The sequence below is a fragment of the Macaca thibetana genome, chromosome 15 (genome assembly GCF_024542745.1).
Source record: "Macaca thibetana thibetana isolate TM-01 chromosome 15, ASM2454274v1, whole genome shotgun sequence".
In the NCBI taxonomy this organism is placed as follows: Eukaryota; Metazoa; Chordata; class Mammalia; order Primates; family Cercopithecidae; genus Macaca; species Macaca thibetana.
This window is the reverse complement of record NC_065592.1, coordinates 2,118,984-2,137,298: the sequence shown is the minus strand read 5'-3', so window position 1 is coordinate 2,137,298 and position 18,315 is coordinate 2,118,984. Positions and strand designations below refer to the sequence as shown.

General features: G+C 57.9%; 1 protein-coding gene and 1 pseudogene across 3 annotated transcripts in view; both read right to left on the bottom strand.

Annotated features, from left to right (window-relative positions):
* The window catches only part of MRPS2 (mitochondrial ribosomal protein S2), a 590,340-nt gene that overhangs the window by 132,447 nt on the left and 439,578 nt on the right, over positions 1 to 18,315 (bottom strand). The gene's annotated exons all lie outside the window — the stretch shown is intronic.
* LOC126937863 (putative uncharacterized protein C9orf62) lies at positions 14,668 to 15,660 on the bottom strand (annotated as a pseudogene).

Below are 18,315 nucleotides of genomic sequence, written 5' to 3'. Positions count from 1 at the left end.
GGTTGCAGGCCAGGCGCGGTGGCTCAAGCCTGTAATCCCAGCACTTTGGGAGGCCGAGACGGGCGGATCATAAGGTCAGGAGATCGAGACCATCCTGGCTAATACGGTGAAACCCCGTCTCTACTAAAAAATACAAAAAACTAGCCGGGCGAGGTAGTGGGCGCCTGTAGTCCCAGCTACTTGGGAGGCTGAGGCAGGAGAATGGCGTAAACCCGGGAGGCGGAGCTTGCAGTGAGCTGAGATCCGGCCACTGCACTCCAGCCTGGGTGACAGAGAGAGACTCCGTCTCAAAAAAAAAAAAAAAAGTGTGGTTGCTATGACGATGCAGAAAGAGGCGGATAGTATTCACCACGGGGTGGGGGACTCAGAACTTGCCCCCTCTCCTTTGGGGTCACCCTTGTGCCTGCAGGTTTAGGGGAGCTGGGACTGCTTCCTCTAAGCCTGCAGTAACCCCTCTCCTGCTCACTGGTCCCTGGGGTTCCACCTTCCATCCAGTACTTTCTGGGTTGGGCACGGCCCGCGTCCAGCCTTCCTCTCATATGGGAACTCTGGCCTGCGGAGGCCAGCCCTGCAATCCAGCTACTTTTGCTTTGTGTGTGGGTTGCAGCTCTGGGATTCACCACCCCAGGCCAGGCTCCGCTGAAGTCACAAATACCAAGCCTAAAAATGACAGCTCCGGCTGCCAGCGCCGAGTCGAAGTTTACACCCAGCCCCTTCCCCTGGCCCCAGGAAGTGGGTTCCCACCCAGAACTCTGACCTCACTGGAGTTTTCCTTACCCTGAGAGCACCAGGGGCCTGGCCTCCAAAGAATGCACGGATGGTTAGGGAGGAGCCCTTGACACAGGGGCCGGGCAGGCCATGAGCTGTTTGTAGCTCTCCCACCACAACTGGAGCTGGCTGAAGGACCCCTTGGGCTGCAGGAGGAACAGTGAGAAGGGTCAGCAGGTTGAGGGCCCCTATGGGGTCTGGAATGGCATTGCTCTGGCCTGCAGAATGTGCAAGTCACTTCCAACCTGGTTCGAAGTCCCTGGAACAAACGCCTCAAAGGAACACAACAAAATTCAATAGAAAAGGCTGCCCTAAACCTCCTCCCCAGGATAAGACCCCATAAGAATAGAGACTGAGCTCCCCCCTACTCCAGGAATTTCTCCATTCTCTCGAAGTGGACTGAGAAAAGGGTCACACATGTAACCAAACGCCAGTCCCCTCTGGAGAAGGCCACTGCCTTCAGGAGTGGGGTGGCTCCCAGCAGTGGCCCTGGCCTTGTCCCAGGAGAAGGGTCCCATCTGACGTTTGTCCAGAGAAGAAAAGGTACAAACTGACCCCTGCCTTCCAGCCCAAGCTCGGGTGCAATTAATATTTCATACCCAAAGAAGGTGCTGACATTTTGTCAGATGGCTTCAGTTAGCTCCGGAGTCTCGTTCTCGTGCTAATAATCAGCTTGCTTATCATAATGGTTTATTAATCTATTTCACAGTGTGAAGTCATGCAGCGTGTTTCACAGATACCTCCTGCTGCTGCCTGGATTGGGTAGAAGTGACTCAGGCCCTGTGATTGCTTGTTAAAGGGGTTCAGTTCTTGGAGGACGGGGGTGTGGGGTAAACTGGGGTAAAAGGCTCACAGCTCTGGCCATTTCTTTGTTTCCTGGAGGCTTTGAGGGCCCTTTTGGTCTGAGCACAGCGGCACGTGGCCCGTGGGTGGAGTCGCAGATTTTTCTTTTCTGGTTTTGTTGACGTCTTCCCTTGACTGAATTCCCCAAAGGTAGGCTGAGAAGCTATTGGGAAATTCTTTAGAGGGATTTCTCAAGAGAAATTTGGCATGGGGCTAGGGAGCAGGGGAGAGGGGAGATAGTAGGATCATTTGGGTGGGCAATTTTTTATTTCTATTTTTTGTGTAAAGGTGTTGTATGCATATTCTGTATCACATGACCTACCGTCCTGGCCAGAGGTGGGCATCTGAGCCCCAGGCAGCCACCCACAGATTCACCAGTGGCTACGAGTTGGCCTAGTGCTACAGCACTGCCTGACAGGGCTAACTTGCCCACTGTAGACAATGTCTTTATGGGGGCACGTATACAGAGCCGGGAACGTGGTGGGGGCAGAAGCTGCAGATATTCAGGGGGGTGGCTGCCGCAGGGGCCACATCAGTTGGGGAGGGAGCGTCTGTGGTAGCCGGCTGCTGGGTCTCACCTGCATCTGGGACAGCAGCTCCTTGAGAGGTCTCTCCTGGCAGCTGTCCTGTGCCCCAGGGCCCCTCCTCTATCTTTGTAGGATACTCCTATTGCCCAAGGATGAGAGTGTCTCCAATGCTTGCAAACGGAATCGGTAAACAAGCCCACCATCTTGCCAGGACCTCTCTAACTTCATGTTCCCATTTCGAAAAGACCCATTTCCCCAGACCTGCTGGCTTCCCTGGCTCCTCCCGAGGAGGCCTCTTGCTTACCCTACACAGTGGGGCTGGTGAGGTCACCCATGGGCTTTCATCCCACCGACCCCCTGTGTAGTCTCCCTCTGGAATGGGAACAGAGCTCCATCCCTCCAATCCTCCGAGGATACTCACCTGGCAAGGGGTGTGGAGGGCTGGGGAGGGTGGGACAAGGCTCACAGTCAGTGGGGGGCACCTGCTCTTGCTCAAGGCTGGTCCAGGAGCTGAGAGTCCAGCTGTTCCCGGGGTCTCACTGTGGGCAGCCCGTGTGGGGCCAGAACTAGGTGGGAAGGGGTTTCTCTTTACCAGCTGCTACCAGAGTCCCTCTCGGGGAAAGAGCTGCCTGCACTTGGAAAAGCATAGAAAGTTGCTGCTTTAGGAAGGGAAGGCCACCCAGCTCTGCCTGGGGAGTGCCGGGGGCTTGCGGGTCAGGAAACAGAGGAGAGCGGGTGTGGCAGAGCTGAGCTTCTGTGAGGGCAGCTGGAGTCCCAGCTCTGAAATATGGCGAAGGAGATGCTTTTAACCTGAAATAATTTCAAAATGGAGGCCAGGCGCGGTGGCTCACGCCTGTAATCCCAGCACTTTGGGAGGCCGAGGCGGGCAGATCACAAGGTCAGGAGATCGAGACCACGGTGAAACCCCGTCTCTACTAAAAATACAAAAAATTAGCCGGGCGCGGTTGTGGGCGCCTGTAGTCCCAGCTACTCCGGAGGCTGAGGCAGGAGAATGGCGTGAACCCGGGGAGGCGGAGCTTGCAGTGAGCTGAGATTGCGCCACTGCACTCCAGCCTGGGCTGGGCGACAGAGCGAGACTCCGTCTCAAAAAAAAAAAAAAAAAAAAAAAAAAAAAAAAAAAAAATAATAATAATAATAATTTCAAAATGGAAATAAAAGTTGTAAAAGAGGACAGACATGTCCTGTGTGCCCTGCACTCAGCTTTTCCTGACGTGAATGTCCTGTGTAATTATAATACAAGTGCCAAGACATTAACGCGGGGTGATACTGTTAACTAAGCTACAGACCCCATTTGGATTTTGCCAGATTTTTTTTTTTTTTAAAAACTAATGTTCTTTTCCTGTTTTGGGATCTGATCTGGGGTCCTCCACCTCCAGATTCCATGCTGCATTTTGTCATCAGGCCTCCCCAGCCTCTAACCCGGGAAGTCTCCCCATTCTTGCCTTGTCCCTTCCTTTGGGTCAGCACGGGCCAGTGGTTCTGTGGACTCTCCCTCCATTTGGACTCATGAGACAGTTTTTTTTTTTTTTTTTTTTTTTTTTGAGACGGAGTCTCGTTCTGTCGCCCAGGCTGGAGGACAGTGGCCGGATCTCAGCTCACTGCAAGCTCCGCCTCCCGGGTTTACGCCATTCTCCTGCCTCAGCCTCCCAAGTAGCTGGGACTACAGGCGCCCACTACCTCGCCCGGCTAGTTTTTTGTATTTTTTAGTAGAGACGGGGTTTCACCGGGTTAGCCAGGATGGTCTCGATCTCCTGACCTTGTGATCTGCCCGTCTCGGCCTCCCAAAGTGCTGGGATTACAGGCGTGAGCCCCCACGCCCGGCCCATGAGACAGTTTTTAATGATAAGATGGAGGCTCCGCACTTTTGGCAGGAATTTTGGAGAAGGGAAGCGCCCTTCTGTGTGTGTCCCACGGTGGAAGTGTGACATGGATAAGTCTTCGCAGAGGCTGACCCCCACGATAGAGGACGCTGGCGCCTGCTGGGTTTCTCCACTGGAAAGTCACCAATTTTCTCTTTGAAATTAATAAATACCTTGAGGGAGACACTCAAAGCCGACGCAGGTGTGTCGTCCCCTCAGGTTTGTTTATTGATTTGTGCGTCCGTCGGTGGGTCTCGCTGGCAATGCTTGTGACTGTGGTCTTCTCACCGCGACGCTGTTTCCCTCATTCGCTCCACGTTTACCAATGATAATTCTTCCCAAAGAGCTGTCTCTTCTCCCCCATTTAATGTTTGCAGCAGCACTTTGCCTAAGGCGAGAGTGTGCTCCTCCAGGCCTCCTGGGAACTGAGGCAGAAGGGCTGGTTGCCCTCCCTGCTATCCTGGCGTCGACCCTTACCGCGTGGCACAGGATGATGGCATACTGTCTTCCCACACAGCCTGCAGAGGCAGCCCCAAACTGTCTTTTGTCATTTATTTATACCAGTATGGACCTAGGGACATTTATTTGTTGTCTATTGCTACTGTTCTTTCTTTTTCTTTCTTTTTTTTTTTATTCAGAGTCTTGCACTGTCACCTGGGCTGGAGTGCTGTGGCGCCATCTCGGCTCACTGCAACCTCCGCCTCCCAGGTTCAAGCGATTCTCCTGCCTCAGCCTCCCAAGTAGCTGGGATTACAGGTGCCCATCACCACGCCTGGCTAATTTTTTTGTATTTTTACTAGAGACAGGGTTTCACCATGTTGGCCAGACTGGTCTGGAACTCCTGACCTCATGATCCACCCGCCTCAGTCTCCCAAAGTGCTGGGATTACAAGCGTGAATCACCGTGCCTGGCCTATTTCTTTTCTTTCTTTGGCCTCGGGAGCCCCTTTAGTTCGCCTCCGTGTCCCTTTGACAAGTGTTGCCGGTTCTAAACGCCTCTTCCTTCCTGACCTCATGGGACGCTCCAGGCTTACCTGTGTTTTCCCTGCTCCAGCCCCAGAACCAGCCTCTTCTCCAAGGAGGCCAAGAGATGGAAAAAAAAAAAAAAAAAAGAAGTGAAATTGACACCTTTGCCTCTTCTGCCCATCAGCTTTCAATGCCCTCCTTCCACCCAGTGTCAGCCCAGTCACCTGTCCCCTGTCTGCTGTCCCCGGTCCCCTGTCCCCTGTTCGCTGTCCCCTGTCCGCTGTCCCAATCCCGGTGGGTGGTGTCCAGCAGGGTTGGGGTGAGTCCCACATTTGGGCTGGCAGAAGGGCAAGGATGAGGAAGTGGCGTCGGGGCAGGCAGAGGAGGAGAAGGCTTCTGGGTAGAGACTCTCTTGGCTCATGGCTGGCAGGAGCTGCTGGGACCCGTGGGGCTGGGGGAGGCTGGTAGCTGGTGGGGAGATTTTCTGGAAATCCAGTTGGAGGAGCCTGGCCTGTGGCCGAGCCCCTCAGAGAGGGTCTGGCTGACCACAGTCTGGGAGGCGTCCGAGTGACCTTATCATACTCTAAGGGCAAGGACCCCAGGTTGAGAAGAAGGAGGGGCACTGGGAACTCTGCCTGCAAACACCCTCATCCACACCTGCCTGTTTCAGCCCGGAGTCTGTGCTCTGCTCACTCCTCACCGTCCACACCTGCCTGTTTCAGCCCAGCGTCTGCGCTCTGCTCACTCATCACCGTCCACACCTGCCTGTTTCAGCCCAGCGTCTGCGCTCTGCTCACTCATCACCGTCCACACCTGTTTCAGCCCAGCGTCTGCGCTCTGCTCACTCATCACCATCCACACCTGTTTCAGCCCAGCGTCTGCGCTCTGCTCACTCATCACCGTCCACACCTGTTTCAGCCCAGCGTCTGCGCTCTGCTCACTCATCACCGTCCACACCTGTTTCAGCCCAGCGTCTGCGCTCTGCTCACTCATCACCGTCCACACCTGTTTCAGCCCAGCGTCTGCGCTCTGCTCACTCATCACCGTCCACATCTGTTTCAGCCCAGCGTCTGCGCTCTGCTCACTTCTCACCGACCACACCTGCCTGTTTCAGCCCAGCGTCTGCGCTCTGCTCACTCATCACCGTCCACACCTGCCTGTTTCAGCCTGGAGTCTGTGCTCTGCTCACTCCTCACTGTCCACACCCGTCCATTTCAGCCCAGCGTCTGTGCTCTGTATGCTCCTCGCTGACTTCTGCCTGCTCCTCAGCATCCCACGTCCACGGCACGGCTTCCGCCCTGACCTCAGCTCTACTAGAGCCCCAAGGGCTACTGAGAACTCTTCCCTGTGGCTGGAGGATGACCTTGAACCAGATCTCCAGCTGAGCCTCCAGACCGTATTGAGTCTCTGACTCTTGACTCTGGTTACAGACACTGGTTGAGTTCCTGACCCTGCTGGCCCTTTTATCAATGACGAGTAAGTACCTGACACGTGCAAAGCCCTGTACAAGCCCCACAGCCCCTTTCTCAGGCACCTGTGGGCACACACTTGTGCACTCTTGCCCACCCACTGGGCGAGCTCTGTCTGCTTGCTACTCCTCGGGAAGCTCTGGGCTGTCTTGCCACTGGCTGGTTTATCAGGCTCCCCGACCTACACCTATTCTGGTTGCAGCCTGATGCCCCGCCCGAGAGCTGGCTGCTGGGTCCTTCTGCTGCTCTCACCTCTCACTGATGTCATCAGACCACACTTCCTCCCCATTCCCCACCCCCTGCAGGCTGGGGACGTGCCCTGGGAGCTCAGCACTGGAGCGGGTCCTTCTTCACCGTTACCGAGTCGCGTCTGCCTTTTCATGCCAGGCTGCCAACCTTGGCAAAGACTGCCTGTGAGTGCTGTAGATGCTCATCCCAGAGCCTGGCAGCCCTCCTCCTGGGGGCCATGCCATGGAGACAGGGAGAGAGGGGCCTGGCTGTCCGCAGGGAAGCCAGGACTGTGGGGGCCGCAGGTCTTGGGGTAGGGTTAGAGACCACATGGATTGGAGCTTGGGCCCTGGTTGGAAGCTGAGCGTTAGAGTTTGAAGGGAGAAAGTTTAGGCAGAAGTTTGGAGGAGAGAACTTGGGATTTGGATGGAGCAAGTAGCCCTGGCCAAAGAGACAACCCAAGTCTCCCACCTGAGCTTTGTTTTGCTCCGCTGGACACAGTGCGGTGACATCCAGGCTGCCCTTGCGGGGCGTGAACCAGGCGCTGCAGAGGGACCTGGCAGAGCCTGAAGACCAGGCAGACTTGACCTGGTGGCGCCGGATGCTGTGGGGGCTCGAAGTGATGAGGACACTGTGTGGAAGCTCCGGGCAAGGGGGAAAGGGGGATGACATCCAGGGAGGGGTTGCTGGCAGCCCTGAGGGGCGGGGGCAGGACAGGCGTGGCACAGGCCTCTCCCACCCACGCAGACCCCTCTGTCCACCTCTTGCTGGGCCCCAGCGAGGACTTCCGACTCCTTCCTGCTTCCCTTCCCACCCATGGCCCCACACAGCCCTGAGCGCTCTTTCTGGTGCAGGGGGTCTCACCGCGTGGTCCCTGGACCGACAGATCAGTAGCCCCTGGGAAGTTGCTAGACACGCACATTCTCAGGTCCCACCCCAGACCCGCTGCCTGGGATGCTCGGGTGGGGCCCGCGTACAGCGGGCGCTGAGGCCCTGGCTGGAGAATGGTCCTGGCCTGAGTGAGATCTGGGTACTTGCCCCCAGGAGCTCCCACTGCAGCTGGACACATAGCAGGGGCATTGGCATGTGCTTACGGTGGGCGGGAACCCACTCGGCGCCTTGTGAGTCTCACGGAGAGTATACAACATAGACGTGATGTCTTCCCCCACCTCCCCAGAGGGGAAACCGAGGCACGGTTGCTGCAGCACTTTGCCTAAGGCGAGAGCGTGCTCCTCCGGGCCTCCTGGGAACCGAGCCAGCAGAGGGTTCAGCAGCGAGAGGCAGAGGCCCCTGGGGTGTCCTTTCTGCTTGCCAAGGGCTGGTTGCCCTCCCCGCTGCCCCGGCGCCGACCCTTGCCCGCGTGGCACAGCGTGATGGGTCGAGGGCCGCATTCTGTCTCTGCACGCAGCCCTCAGAGACAGCCCCATGCTGCCTTCTTGGTGTCGCAGGCATTTAAATTGCCGTTTTATTTAAATTTATGTCCAAAGATACAGGCGGAGAAAGGGCCATTTCAAAGTCAGTCTCTGCTTTATGGCTTTATGGAGGATCGCGTTGGGCAGCTGCTGGAAATACTGTGCAGGTCCCAGCACAACAGAGGGTCACGTGGGCTCTGGCTGGTGCAGGGAGGACGCTCCACTTCCAGGCTGGGGAGCTCTCGCTTTGTACCCCAAGTCCAGACTGAGCCCCTGCCCACTCCAGGCTAAGCCCTGGTCCCAGGCCCAGATCGCGCTCAGACAGCAGTCACACAGGAAGTGCTGAGCCTGGCTGTTGGCCGAGCCCTGATCAGCCCCGAGCCTGGCCCATATGCATTCTTTTATTAACTCCTACTATTGCTTATGGTGTGGTAGGTTTAATGGGAACTCTTACAGTTTCACAGACATCCTTGGGCAAATCTGTTAAGCAAAAGACACTGTTCCAGTGCCCCGTGGTTCCGCGCAGCTGATGCCTACAGCTGGAGGAACATCTGCCCACACCCCGAGCTGATGAGCTGGAAAGGGTGGACTGCTCCTGACACCACTTGCTTGTGTAGAGAACAGCAGCAGCGGCCCGGAGCGCCGTAGCCCGGCACCTGGGAGCCCTGGGAAAGCCAGCGTGGGCGTCAGCGGCCCGGTGACTCTGGCTTCCTCACGAGACCTCAGCCGAATCTGACTTCTTTGAGGTTTCTCTTCTTTAAAATGGGGCTGGCCGGGCGCGGTGGCTCAAGCCTGTAATCCCAGCACTTTGGGAGGCCGAGACGGGCGGATCATGAGGTCAGGAGATTGAGACCATCCTGGCTAACACGGTGAAACCCCGTCTCTACTAAAAATACAAAAAACTAGCCGGGCCTGGTGGCGGGCACCTGTAGTCCCAGCTACTCAGGAGGCTGAGGCAGGAGAATGGCATAAGCCCGGGAGGCGGAGCTTGCAGTGAGCTGAGATCCGGCCACTGCACTCCAGCCTGGGCGATAGAGCGAGACTCCATCTCCAAAAAAAAAAAAAAAAAAAAAAAAAAAAAAAAAAAAAAGGGGCTGGGACTCTGCCCTCCCAGGAGGGTTTTCAGGTTGAGTGGGAGCCCAACTTGGAAAAGCACTTTGCAAACCACAGTACGGGGGCTCCTGGAGTCCCAGCACCCCGAACATGGGGCACCTGTGCTGAAGCACCAGATTCTGATATTCTCCTGCCTGGGCCTTGGGCTCCTCCAGAGTCCCCCAGGATTTGCATATGAGAGGTGGGTCCAGTAAGGGTTAGCCTGAGCCAGGGCAGGGAGTGTGTTGGCAGATGAGGCCTGAGGCTGGTCTGGAGCACTTGGAGCCTTCCTGAGCTCGATTCTCCTCTGTCTTACCCTCACACTGATCTCTGCACATGCCTTTAGCTGCAGCTGCTTTCGTCTCTGTCTAGAATCCGGATGCAGTGTGGGGTGGGAGTCAGTGTGTGCCACCTGCTGTGGCCCAGCACCCTCTTTGCAGGTCCCTGGCTGCTCCACCTACCCCACCTGCTCGTTTCTGACCTCGTTCTGCTCCACCTGCTCATTTCTGACCTTGTTGGCACATCCTTGGGCCTCAGTGAGTCAGAGACTCGATCGGAATTCGTGGCATTGGCGTGGGTGGGTGGCCCTGGGGAGGTAGAACAACTTGCTAGATTGAATCCTGCCAGGGAGGTGGGGGCGGGAGGTGGGAGGAGCTGCAGATGGAGAGAAGCAGAAACGCCGCCTGGTGTCCAGACCCTCCTGAGAGGAATGAGAGGCTCCATGTATCTAAAGGGAACGTGGCCCAGACACCAGCACCCCTGCACCCTGTTGATTGGGAGCCAGGGTTCAGTTTCCCCATCTGTGGTTTTCATCTCAGGGGCTGGTGGTGAGAAAACTGAGCGTGCCCCCGCCTTGTGCCGCCAGCAGCTCCTGGAGTGTGTATCCCGGGTCAGGCCTCCTGGAAGAGTCTCTAGGATCGAGCTGTCTCGCTGTGAGCCGCTCGCTGGTGGACTGGGCTGGGCGCTGGTGAGGACCAGCTGGGACCAGGGCAGTTGGATCCCATGACAATCGGGATGAGGCTCACGCACTGGAACCCAGACCTTGCCCTTGCCAGAGGCTCGCTCAGCTGGCTTTAACCACACTTGGGGAGGGGCACAGAGAGTTGAGAAGCTCACTCCATTCTACTCCATCTTAGCCTCACCAAGCCCAGGGCCTCCACGAAAGGAGGATCTCCAAAGACCATTGTCTTTCCTTTAGTCATTCAACAAACATTTATTGTGTGTCTATTTGGTGCAGGACCCAAACCACCTGCCCACACGGAGCAGACATTCTAGTGCAGAGGGAAGGGTGGCAGGAAGTAAATACACTAAAGGGGAAGATAAGGGGAGGCGGGGACAGGCAAGAGCGTAAGACAGGGTGTCGTGTACGAGGCCTGTCTGCTGGCTGGGGGCTGCTACTTCTGAGTGCAGGGACTCAGGTGTCTTTGTCAAGGAGGGGACGTTTGGGTTGAGACTCGAACAGCAAGAAGTCATCAGGGGAAAGCATTCCCAGCAGAGCAGAAGCCAGGCCCAAGGTTGGCCCCCTTTCCCTGCCCCCCTTTCTCGTAAAGAATCAAAGAGGCCTTCAGGAGCCAGGAGGCACTGCCTGGCAGTGAGTGCTTGGGAAACATTGCCTGGCAGCGAGCAAGTGCCTGATGCCTTCCTGAGTCAGAACTCTTCAGAGCTGGCTTGAGAAGCTCGGCCTGGAAGCAGCCGTGCGCTCTCGGCCTCCTGCCGTGCTCTGCCGTCCTGTCCTGCGCTCCGAATACTCTCTGGATAGTCTCCCAGCCATTTCCCACTGAGCAGTGAGATGGGCGACCCGTGCATCTTGGTGGGCAGGTCTGGCCCACAGAAGGGTGTGTTCCTTCACTGAGTGCCAGGGTCTACACAGTGCCAGGGTGTGCCTGCCGGGTGCTGGGGCAAGGATACAACAGTGCACTCACTGGGCAGCCCACCAGGAGACAGGCATTACCACCCCACTCCCCAGACCGCGAGTCCCGGAGCATCTGACATTCCAGGGTCAGGAGCCCCATCCGGGGGAGGTGACTGTGGCTGAAATCTTGGGGATGAGCTGAGCCCCTGGGGGAGGAGATCCGCCCACAGGGAACGCAAAAGCTGCGTCTGACCGTGGGAGTGGGTGTGGCAAACATGGAATAAAGGACCTGAGGGACTGAGGCCAGGAGCTGGGGGCGGGACCGGTGGAGTTGGCAGAGGACAGCATGTCCTGAGAAGAGTGCCAGCCTCCAAGGACTTCCAGCAGGACAGTGGCACCATGAGGCATGTGTGGTGACATGATCTGTGTGTGGAGGGTGCATTGGAGCAGGGGGGATGGGAGGGGGCAGCTGGGCCTGGGGGTGTCGGAGGGCTGGATGGCAGCAGGAGGAGGGTGGAGTCTGGACTCTCCGGGTCTTTGGGAGGAGGCAGAGCCCCGGCCCAGAGCCTGCAGGGTGGCCTGAGGGCATCCTCCTTGGGCAGGTGGGAGCTGAAACCAGGTGTGACAGGCTGGCCTGGAGGATGAGGCCAGAGGCGGAGTTGCCAGGGAGGCCCCAGGGCCACCAGGGGCATCATCCAAGCCCAGACATGAGCGTGCTTCTTGAAGGGAGTGGCCAGTGGTGACCCCAGGGCTGCAGAGGCATGGGGTGAGACTGCCCTGGTCCAGGAGGAGCTGCTGGGGGTGGAGGCGCTCCGGGCCTGGGCGCCAGATTGGAGTGGGCCGTGGAGCTGGTGGGAGGGGAGAAACGGGGACAGCGGGTACCGCCAATTCTCCTGAGTTTTTTAATCTTTCTCTTTTATTTAGCACAATCAGTGAAAGGCGTGTTCTAGAACACCAGCCTTAGTCCTCAGACATGTTAATATGAGGCCAGCTTGTAATGGGAGAACAAACACTGCCCATGGCCTGAATGCGGGCAGCAAAGTCCATTTCCAGGCGGCGTCCACCTCAGGGAAACTTCCAAGCCCAGTTGCTCCCTGTGCGGTTGGCGCCGAAAGCCGGGGTGCCCTGTGTTCTCAGGGGTGTCGGCAGTGCTGCAGGCACACCTGGGACCTGCTCTTGAAGTCACCCCACAAGGAGCAAGGCAGCCCACGGATGCCCAAAGCGCAGCTCGGAACAGAGCCAGCAGGCTGGAATCCATGCACACTGTTTGATCTGGAAAAAGTGAAGAAGGAGCAGGCGCGGAGCGGGTAGAAAGGGAGGGAGATATTTTCTCTTTTGTGGCAGAAACCTGAAAGTGTTTAGAAGCCAGTGGGAAGGGTCCTGTTGAGAGGGAGGTGTTGGCTGGCAGGGGAGGGCGAGCGAAGGTGCGAGTTCCTGGAGAAGACAGCACACCAGCTTTGCACACAGACCACGACAGGCCCTCCTGCTGCCGGGCGCCCACGCTGTCGCCCACGGCCCTCCTGCAGGCGCCTTGGAGTGGGTCCCTGGCAGTGGGCAGGGTTGGCCCGCCCTTGCAGAGTGAAGGACAGCCTGGGTCTGGGAGCTGCGTGTGAGGGTTGGAGATATCTCCGGGGCCTGTGATCCGCTCCGGGTTGGGTTGGGCTGGGCTGTAGTTGAAGGGCTTTGGGGGACACTAAAGTCCTCACAGGCTCAAACCAACGTCCACCGTGCAGGGTGGTGGTCCTCCCTCTGGAGCTGCTCAGACATTCACGTGTGTGTTCATGGCCAGGCACATACAGGCACACGCACACATGTGCAGAAATGCACATACGTATGCATATTCACACGTGCATATACATAGACACAGACTCGGGCACACAGGCACACACATGCACAAATGCATCACATGTAGAGAGACACAGGCACATGTGCACACACAAAATGCACATATATGCATATGTATGCATGCACACACACACACACCCAGAGCTGCCCACGCAGGCACACACACACACACACCCAGAGCTGCACATGCAGGCACACACACACACACCCAGAGCTGCACATGCAGGCACACACACACACACACACACACACCAGAGCTGCACACGCAGGCACACACACACACACACACCCAGAGCTGCACACGCAGGCACACACACACATATACCCAGAGCTGCACACGCAGGCACACACACACACACACACCCCCAGAGCTGCACATGCAGGCACACACACACACATATACCCAGAGCTGCACACGCAGGCACACACACACACATATACCCAGAGCTGCCCACGCAGGCACACACACACACACACACACACCCAGAGCTGCCCACGCAGGCACACACACACACACACACACACCCAGAGCTGCCCACGCAGGCGCACACACACACACACACACCCAGAGCTGCCCACGCAGGCACACACACACACACCCAGAGCTGCCCACGCAGGCACACGCATACATATGCCCAGAGCTGCACATGCAGGCACACACACACATATGCCCACATGTACACTTGTTTGCGTGCAGCACAGGCATGCACACCCAGGCGTATTTATGCATGCACACACACCTACATGTGCAGAAACCCTCTGGCCTGAGAAGCCCAGGTCTTCCAGAGAGATGGCTGTGCAAGCTTCTCTCTCCCAGGACCAGGCAGAGGCAGCACAGAAGCCCTGATCCATCTGTTCCTAACCCAGCAAGTGGCGCACAATAGCCTCTCTGTGTGGCCCTGAGTGGAGATGAGATTCAAAAAGAAAAAGAGCAGCTTTCAACTTCCTCGACATGAAAGGTCATCGCCCCCTCCCCACGTGGGGGAGTCAGACGACGAGGGAGCCTGGGAGCCCAAGCAGGCTCTCGACAGACAGCTGCCTCTCGCATGTGATGGTGCCACTGTCTTTCTCACCAGCAGCACGACGCTGCAGGCTCTAGGGGCTGCGGGTGGAGACAGATGGCCTGTGCCCTTTGCATCCTTCCTGCCAAGCCGGCTGCTGTACTCCAGATGCGGGCCTTGTTTGTCCTCCCTGCATATCTCTGAGGTCCCCACGAATTGCTGTGTGGCATGAATGTGAGATCCTTGCCACGCTATCCAAAAGGCAAGCCTCCACTTACAGGAGGGACGAAGGCCCTGGGGCGTGGTGGGTGTCCCATTCCCCTGGGAGTTGGGGGATGTAGAGTGCCCCTCTGCACCTGACCTGCCACCTGGTGGTCACTGTGGTGAGAAAGAGATCCTGGGACTGCAGGCCTGGGGTTTTGGGGTGAAGATGTCCTGTATAGAGGCACCAGCTGCCCACAGCCCTGCAGCCACCCTGGCCGAGAGCAGATGATCCAGCCAGTTCTTGGGAACATTATCCTCTTTGTAAAAGTAACTGTGGAATTAGAGCTTGATGTGGGCTTTGGGGGTGCCCTGCAGTGTCTCAGTTCATTCCTACCCAGCAAAGTGGCTCACGAGAGAGCAGGGTCTGCACCGACAGCGGGACCTCTGCGTTCACCTGCTCCCGAGACCACCAGGGAACCATGCTGGGGCTGGGGCTAGGGCTGAAGGTGGGGCAGGAGCCCAGATGCACGGACACCTGCATCATTTGTCCAGCACTGGATCCCAGGGTGTCTCTAGGCATTTTAAATAATCTTTAAAAACAGGTGAGAAAGAAACCGATCCCCTTGAACTTTGGGGCTGTGGCTCCCTTAATCTTTCAGTGACTGCCATGTGAACAGAGCTTTCTGTGGCTCCAAAGAACACAGCCGTATATTCCTTTGGTTTTCTTGAGGTTCTTATGCCAGAAAGATGCAGGTGTTGCATGCCCTCTTGCCCTGTGAGGCTGTGCCCTCAGCCGCCAGCCCAGGACTGGGCGTCCGGCCGTTCTGTCCACGCTGCGGCCCTGCTGTCCGCTAGATGGCGCTGCGTCACGCCCGTGGCCGGCCTGTCTGGAACCCAGGAAGGCCTGGAGGAGTTCAAGGTGGGTCTCTGGAGGCCCAGGTGTCAGCACAATGATGGGGATGAGTCCCCTCCCTGGAGGGTGTGAGATTCCCTCATTGCTGGGCTCTGGCCACCCGGAGCACAGATTTTGTTCACTCACTGCTGGAGAAGCATACCCTGCCTCAGAACCGCCCCCTCCCTTCTGTGGATCTGGGAGACATGGGTGCAGGCGTGTGTGTGTACGTGTGTGTGCTCACGCCTGTGCCTGTGTGTGCCTTGTGCATTCTGTGCATGTGCATGCATGCACACACCTGCGCACACTCCTGTGAGTGCGTGCTCTTGTGCATATGTAGGGGTTGTGTGTGTGCATCTGGGAGCAGGGAAGGGTAGGAGGCAGCTCCGTCTAGCCCACTGGAGGCCGGTCCTGTGTATGTGCTGGACTCCAAGATGACAAAGACCTGCCCAGGTCTCAGCCTCCGCTTGTAACTGCTCTGAGCCTCCTTTTACTCATCTGTGAAATTGAGATGCCCCAGTTACTTCCCAGGTGTGATGAGGCCCCACCGAGACCATGGGGGAGAGGGCCCTCCCCGCAGGCATGAGGCAAAGTGACGTCAGTCCACACCTGTGCTGTGGTCACGCACCTCCGGCAGCGGCCACAGGAAAGACACTGAGGTCTGCCCTGGGCTGAGGCCCATGGCATCCTGTCCATCATGGGGGTGCCACGGAGTCCCCATCCCACAGGGGAGGAGATACAGGCTGAGAGGCGAAGCCACAAGCCTGGCTCTGAGCCCAAGCTGCTGTCCCGGGCCGCGGTGCCCACACTGCCACTCAGCCCCGGCTGGAGATGCAGTGCTGAGGTGGGCAGGTGGTTTCACCAGCCCCACGAGGCTCAGTGGGACCTGGTGGAGGGTGGCCCTGGTCTTGGAGGAGACTCGAGCCCGGCATCTGTGTGCTGGAAGCTGGGAATGCTGAGAAGCAGGAGGAAGCTGGGGGGCGCCTCCTGAGCCCCCATGGCGTGGGGACAAAACCCAGGACCCTCGCCAGGCAGAGACCCCACCGGGCTCAGTCGCCAGACTTCTGGCTGTCAGCTGGCACAGAGGCCAAGTAGGGGCAACCCCAGAGGAGGAGAATGTGTCACTGGGAGTCTGGACAGCAGTCAACAAGTCCTGGCCCAAACGTGGAGTGCCTGGTGCCGGGCCCTTTGGCAGGGCCTTCCTTGGGGACGGAGGTGACTGCTGGTGCCTGGATCCAGCAAGCTCCCCCCTCACCCGGGGCCACTGGAGGCCCTGAGTCACTCCCGGGTGAAAACACAAAGCCAGGCTGGGGCAGCTGACAGGTGGTTCCCAGGGAGGAGCTGAGGGGCTGAGGGGCAGGAGAGGCAGGAGCTGGACACAGTGACTTCTGCGGTGTCAGGCCTCGGCCATCTCCAAAGGAGGGTTCACGTGGACAAGATTTCTGGACGAGATCAGCCTGCTTACCTGTCCGCCAAGGCCCTGCGGCTCGGGTGTCTTTGCGAACCTGTCAGTGATTGGGGTTGGGCCCAACAGCCTGTGCCAGGCTCTTTGGCAGGGCAGTCCTTGCAGCAGTCCTTGAAGGTCACCTTGAAAGCCGAGGCTGGGCAAGGCAACAGACCCATCAGGCACGGGGGGATGGTGTCTGGGGCCCACGAAGGTCACGGTGTGGCCTCACAGGTGCCAATGAGGGAGCCAGAGTCCAGTCACCTGCACTTGCCAGCTGGGCGCCCTGGTACTGGGGGACAAGCTCCTTCCTGGTTTGCGCAAAGGCTGGTGGGTCCTGTCCAGGGGCTGCTGCCCAGCAGTGTGCTCTCGGATCCCTAGGACATGGGGGTCCCAGCCACATGCGGTGCTCTGTCCCATCAGGCACTAGGCTCCCTCCTCCTATGGAACCGGAGCTCCTGAGGGGTTGCTGGAAAAGTGTGGAACTCTTTTCCTGGGGGCTGAGCCCCCCCTCCAAGGTAGGAAAGAGGACAGTATTAGTGATGGGGACACAGGTACACATGTGGTTTCAGAGCATCAGCTTGGAGAGTGTCTGACTGAGCCGTGAGACAGCCTCACCTGGGGAGAACTTTCTTCCCATTTCACAGAGGGGTAAATAGAGGTGGGTGCTGTGGCATCCTGCCTGGGAGCCCTGGCTGCTTCGAGGTTGAGGAAAGCAGGGAGGTGAGCAGCTCGGGGCCTGCCTTGCAGGTGCACCCGGACCCTGGCTGGGCCTTGCCACCCTGCACCCCTTCCCCAGAGCCCTCTGAGCCTTGGCTGGTGGGTGGACCAAGAAGGGTCTGCAGGGAGGAGTCTGGAAAGAGCGAGGGGCTTTGTGAGGGACCACAGGGGAAGCAGGGCCGAGCCTCGGTGCCTCAGCCTCTGCTGTCCTCAGCTGGGTCTCCCACCGCGTCCCTTCCACTCACTGTGGTCTTGGTGTCCTTCTTGCTTGGGCCCCATGGGTCAGCTGTGGGTGCTTGGACACCCATAAGTGGCCATCCTGCCTGGGTCCCTGGACCTCTTGCCGCTTCTCCCATCCCCACACACCTGCCACCACGCCAGCGGCCACTTTCTAGAACCTTCCTTAGCAAATGAGTTCCTCCATCCCAAATCAGGTGCAGGGGAATGGTGAGTCTTTCTGTAAAAGCCTGTCTGCTGGTGACAGATTCCTGCACAAACAGACCTCCACTAGGGACTGGGGCGACAACCTCTCCCCGCTGAGCGCAGTTGGCGTGTCTCCCGTGGAGCCCTCGCCTCCTGGGAACAGCCTCCTCCTCTGACAAACAGGGCTACAGAGCCAACTTGTTACAGTTTGCGGACCCGCTGCCCTCCGCCGCGGCTCAATGAGGTGGGTGCCTGGGTCCCGGGCCGCCCCTCTGGTGCTGGTATTTGGCTCCTCTTTTTGCAAAATAGAAAGGAATTTCCAGAATCTCAGCGAAACTACACCGCAGCTTGGACTGTGGATTTGGCATCTGTGCGCCCTTTCCCTTTCTTGGGGCAGTCAGGCTGGAAGGAGACCCTGCCCACCCAGGGCACCCCTGAGGTGCAGGGTACTGTGCCTGTGATGCCCTCGTGGGTGCACTAAGCTCCCCGCAGGCCCTGCAAGAGCTTCCTGCTGATCGCTCCCGAGTCACAGATGGAGAAACTGAGGCTGGTTGTTTACTGGGCCTGCCCATCTGGTCAGCAGCAGAGCAGACGCCCCGTCCGGGCAGCCTCAGTGCAGCTGTTGCTGGCCACTCGTTTGTTAGGTTCTGGTGGGACCTGGGGGACATCACATTCTGGGAGCCTGCCGAGCCACGGCACACACGGTGGGAAGCCATTCAATGTCATTTCTTGAAAAATCATGCTTCAATC